Here is a 5,892-nt window from a genome sequence, read left to right as displayed (position 1 = left end):
TATTTATATATATACTTGTTGCGTGCAACTTACAAGTTCGCAAATTTTCATAAATCTTTTCGCATATTTTTAAAAAAATTCTAACACTTTTGCAAAACATTACATATTTTTGCGGAATATTTATTAACAAAAATGCTAATTTTTAACAATTTTCAATGTTGCGGATCCTGGGATGGTTAGCAAATTTAATAAACAGCAGAAAACCATCGATTAAACATTTCCCCAAGTTTGCTAATTATTTGCAATTTTCTACGTAAGGTGGCAACAAATTTTGCAAATTTGTTTTTTTTTTAATTTTGCGGACCTCGAGGAAGTTAGCATAATGAGATTATATTATGTTGCTAACAAAACTAAGCAATAAAAAGGTTTAAAGACATTTGAAATTATTATTGTTATTTTTTGGAATTATAATGTCTATTTCTACTCGCTTATCTTGAGTGATCACATCGACTGTGTCTCACAGAACGAATTCCCAGTGTGCTTTTGTTTGCGATTTTCAATAGCTTATGATTTTTTATCATTGTTATTGAAATAATTATTGTGAATAGTGTGACGTGTGTGTGTGTGTGTGTGTGATGTGATCCGATTTTACGAATCTACAGTTTTAACGAAATTGTAGTTTCGATAAAATCACGAGATTCGCGGAAATTGCGTGCTTTTTCGGCGTTTTTCGTTCGCGGTTGGCGATTTGTTTTCGATTGTTGCAGGTACTTTTCATAGATTAAAATGGATAAGAATAATGTGAAGAAAATCACGATATTCGACAGATGTGCATATAGAAACTGTAATAATATCAAATCAGAGAACTGTAAATTGTTTCGTTTTCCACAGAAGACTGATGAAAGATATTTGACATTTAGATAAGAAATTACGGTAAGTAAAAATACTAAATTCTTTTCTTCCTCTTCTTTTATGTTTATTGGTTTTTGCTGATCTCAAATTAAAGATCTTATCTTGCCATTGATCTTTAGTGAACAAAATTCTTTAAAATACCAAAAATATTTGATAATAACAAAAAAGCTGAATTTTGTGAAAAATGAAGAAACGACTGTCTTAAAAATTTCAAGTAATTTTCTTTAATGAAATTTAATTAAAATTTTTTAAAGTACATTGTCAAGGAAAGATTGCGATTGACTTTCATCAATTTTGATCTCCTTTCTTGTGGTGAATCTGTATTAAAATTAAGTTGATTTGTATTCGAGCTTTTCGTCCAATACGCCTTGTAATATTTTTTTATACTTGAAATTTTCATGTTTGTTATAAGCCCTAAATAAAGACACATGTTTAATCAGTGCCGCTAGCGCAACAGAAAAGTTTTATCTTGAGAACGGAGTTAGAAGTTACTGCATTGGCCATTACTACGGTATGGCGCTGAAATCAGTAAGAAAGTGCCGGTCTAGTCTTTACCCGGGTCATTGGCTATCTGTCTATTAATCTGTGGTCCTATGTTAAGTCAATTACTCGAATATATCGAGGCGTTGAAGCCTCCTTTTCTGCGATGCTGGTGCGTTGCGATATACTCGTGGTAAGTAGCGTAGCGCTCGAGCGCCTCGTCGTCTATAACCTATTTGTTACTTTGCTCTTTCATGCTACATAGTGTTAAGAAAGAAGTAAAAAGAATCGGGTGGCACCCGATTGACCACGTCGTCAATTGGCCAATTCAAAATAGGACTCTCTGATTGGTTAATCATTGCTGGTTACCCTAGGCACAGGTCGATATAATTGGCTGTGGTCAATCGCAACGTGGTCAAACGGGACGCTCCCAAAGAATCTCGTGAAGAGGATAGAAAAAGGAGAAAGAGAAAAAGAAGAAAAGTCGAATAGAGAAAGTATGTATATAAATATGTGTATAAATAATGTTCTTTTTTAAAAGAAAGTATGAAAAACTTTGATCGCGAAAAGATCATACCACTTGTACATATTTATATTTACAATTATATTTATAATATGTATAAATATATAAGCTATATTGTAATCATATGTACATATATATATAAATATATATAATATATATACATTACATATACATATGTATACATATATATATATAAATATGTAAAATAATATAATGTAAATTATATTATTTTTGTTTGTAGTTAAATTACGCTAATAATTTTAAATCCTCTCTGCATTATTGTATGTGGTCTTAATAAAACATTCCCCAATAGCCAAGTTTGCTAAAGCAGATCTTGTCAGGGAATCTGTTACAAATTGTTGTCGACAGAAAGATTACAGAATCGATGCAAGTTCTGATATATCATGTGATGTCGGCAGAATGTCAACAGAAATATAACAAAGCTTGTTAACATAATCAGTTACCAGATTAGCAGCAAAAATCGAACAGATTCTGCCGGCATAACTTAGTGGCAGAAATTGAACAGGATCTGTGCGATGCAATTTGACAACAGATTGTCGGCAAAAATCGAGCAGGATCTGTGCATATAATCTCTGATAGCAGATTGATAGCAGAAATGGAACAGGGTTTGCATGATTCGAGTTCGAAGTTCCTTCACTTACCGCTACGTGAGCTGTACTTTCTCGTAATTGAATTTTTGTCAGAAATATATATAAAGTCGCGAATATGAATAAAAGACTAAAAATTTAGTAATTATCATTTTAATTTCTAACATTTTAATTTCTGATATCTGATACAAGCAAATGAGAGTCAGAATATTAAACTGATTGGAATCAATATGATAAATGAAAAATTATTCATGTACTGTCTATTTGAGGTATAAAGCAAGAATTTAATTCTAAATATAATAAATTACATCTTAAGTTTTACAAGTTACATTTACTTTTATCATTTACTTTATTATTAATTTAATTAAATTGAATTAGTCCTTCGCTATATGAGATATAATTACGATATAACATATTACATATATGTTATTTTCTAAGAAAATTCTAATTAACTTGCCGATAATATTGTTATTTAGTACTTGTAATAATCAATTTTGTTGCATTTATAAAATGCTAATAAGCTAATAAGTGTTAACATTAATAAAAGTAAGCGCAAATCTTGTGCAGTTTCTGCTGTCAATTTGCCATCAGGTTGCATGCGCAGATTCTGTTCGGTTTCTGCTGACAATCTAACATCAAATTGCACGCGCAGATCCTGCTCGATTTCTGCTGTCAATCTGCTGTCGGTTTATGCTGACAGATTCTGCTAGCAGAACCCAAGCTTAATGCGGACGAAGTTGATGCCAATCTGCCGCAATATTCTGTTTGAATCTGCTCGCATGCTGCTGGCAGACTGCTAACATTTTGCTTACTGGGTTAATACATATGCAAGATAATATATGGATCGTATAACAATACAAATGGTTCATTGAAAATATAATAAGAATTATATATATGTATATATTTACTAAATTTAGAATTATATTAAATTGTATATTTACTAAATTTTTATTTACAAAACAATAATAACTCAATACAACAATAATATTTCATAAATATTTCCTAATTCTTACTATTTTTTTCAATAACTCAAATTATTTATAAATATGCATTATATGTTCTATGTTATCTTATATGCGTAGTAATGATTTAAGAATATATGTACTAATGCAAATAGCATTCAATATTACTAATCTAATTTAAACATTGCAGGAAGAGTTTGCTTATAAAGAAGTTTGTACAATAAGCTTGTTATCCAGGAAATATATAGCTATTCCTTTATACAAGCTTTTTTATAAGTAAACTCTTCCTGCAATGTTTAAATTAGATTAATAATGTTGAATTCTATTTACGTTAGTATATTTTTAAATCATTACAATATGTTATTTATAAAAATACATGTATTAAACTTTATCTTATATATACTCTAATAATGTATTAATGTGAATAGATTCAAATTTATTAATTTAATTTAAATATTGCAAGAAGAATTTGTTTATAAAGAAGTTTGTATAAAGAAATGCCTATACATTTTTTAGAGTATTGCATATACAAGATAACTTATATATGTAATACATATATTTTTTTAAATAGTTTAGTTTATTGAAAAAAACTAATAATAATTGTATATAGGTTATATTCAAAAAATATTCAAAATATATTAAATATATTGACTAAATTTTTATCAATAAAACAAACAATATATATTTTATAAATATTTCCTATTTATAATTTTTTAGTTTTCAAAGAATCAAGTTATTTTTAATGTTTTATATATTATATAAATTATCTTGCGCAAACAATAATAATCCAGAAAATGTATAATCACTTTTTTATACAACCTTTTTTTATTAGCAATTTTTTCTGCAATATTAAAATTAGATTAAGAATATTGAACTCTATTTGCATTATAGTAAATATGTTCTTAAATAATTATTGTATATATATAAGATAAAGTATAAGTAAAGATAATACATATATATTTATAAATAACTTAGCTAAAAAATAGCAAGAATTATAGTAGAAAATATTTATGAAGTATTTATTATTTATTATGTTAATAAAAATTTAATGAACACAGTTATATGTATGTAATTGTATAAAGATATGTACAATTTTTGTTATTTTTTAATAAATCATTGTATTATACGATGTATTATCTTGTATACACATTAATGGTTAAGAAGTATATGTAATGATGCAGAGAGATAAGGTTTAAAATTATTAATGTAATTTAACTCTAAATAAAAATAATATAATCTATATTATAATATACATATTTAATTATATATATATATATATATATATATATATATACATAATTAAATATATTACAATATAGCTTATATTCTATATATATTGTAAATATAATTGTAAATATAAATATGATATAAGTGGTATGATCTTTTCGCTACTTGGAGTTTAATCATAAATCTTTTTCTTTAGCATGATCTCGTGAATAGTGAAAAATTTTATTGACACAAATATTGAATTCGTTAAACCAAATCGAAAGGAATTAGGCTCGTTATGTATTAAACAACAAGATAAGAAAATTGGCGTCTCCGAGCCAGCGGATGGTAATGCCTAAAAATTCTTTAAATTGTACGCGAAAATTTTAAACGAGAACAAGGCATATGCATATATTTTACTTGGTGCATTTACCAAGATATATAGATTCTTATTTTTGAGAAATTCTATAAAAACCCTCTTACTCACCTGGAGAGACATAGACGAGAAAAATATCGAGATGAATTCGTTAACTTTTTATAAGTTTACGTTACAAGAAAAGATTATGATTGAGATCTTATTAATATAATATTAATAATAAGGACTGTTAAATTATTTATATAACATTATATATTAATAATACAATTTAAATAAATATGTATATATATATATATGTATATATATAAAATATAATTTATATATACATATAGATATGTATATATAAATTACACATATGTGTGTATGTATGTATGTATTATTTCTATAATTTCTTATATATTATTTTTTAAAATAAATGTAGATTATTAATATTTATTTTGTTTGTTTCAGGAACGGCGAAAAAGCTATAAAAAGTGACAAAATAAATAGTAGAAAAAGAGGAAAAGAAGAAGGAAGAGTGAAGAAAGAAAATTATTTGAGAAAACTTTTTATATTATAAATAGTTATTATAAGTTATTATAAGTAGTATATTATAAGTAGTTTTATATTATTTTAATTTAATTACAATTAGTATTTTATATTTAATTATATTTTAATTTTATTATATTATATTTAATTATATTGTATTTATAAAAATTTAATTAATATTTAATTTTATTACAGTGGTATTATTAATTATTATATATTGTAATTTATTTATATATTTTTTTATGTATGTGTAATTAATAAATAATATTATTAAAAAGTATTAATTATTATTAATATTATTATTAATAATATTATGATATTGATGATAATCGATGATATGAATGATATATAAATAAT

At 25.4% G+C, this 5,892-nt stretch overlaps 1 long non-coding RNA gene across 1 annotated transcript; it reads left to right on the top strand.

Annotated features, from left to right (window-relative positions):
- Positions 1-1,089: 1,089 nt before the first annotated feature.
- On the top strand, positions 1,090-5,519 carry LOC112639801. Its single transcript, XR_003123689.1, has 3 exons — positions 1,090-1,525; positions 1,598-1,829; positions 5,458-5,519. It is a non-coding gene; the product is annotated as an uncharacterized LOC112639801 (long non-coding RNA).
- Positions 5,520-5,892: the final 373 nt, after the last annotated feature.

The sequence above is a fragment of the Camponotus floridanus genome, unplaced genomic scaffold (genome assembly GCF_003227725.1).
Source record: "Camponotus floridanus strain SB8 unplaced genomic scaffold, Cflo_v7.5 scaffold90, whole genome shotgun sequence".
In the NCBI taxonomy this organism is placed as follows: domain Eukaryota; kingdom Metazoa; phylum Arthropoda; class Insecta; order Hymenoptera; family Formicidae; genus Camponotus; species Camponotus floridanus.
This window is presented reverse-complemented; position numbering and strand designations above follow the sequence as displayed.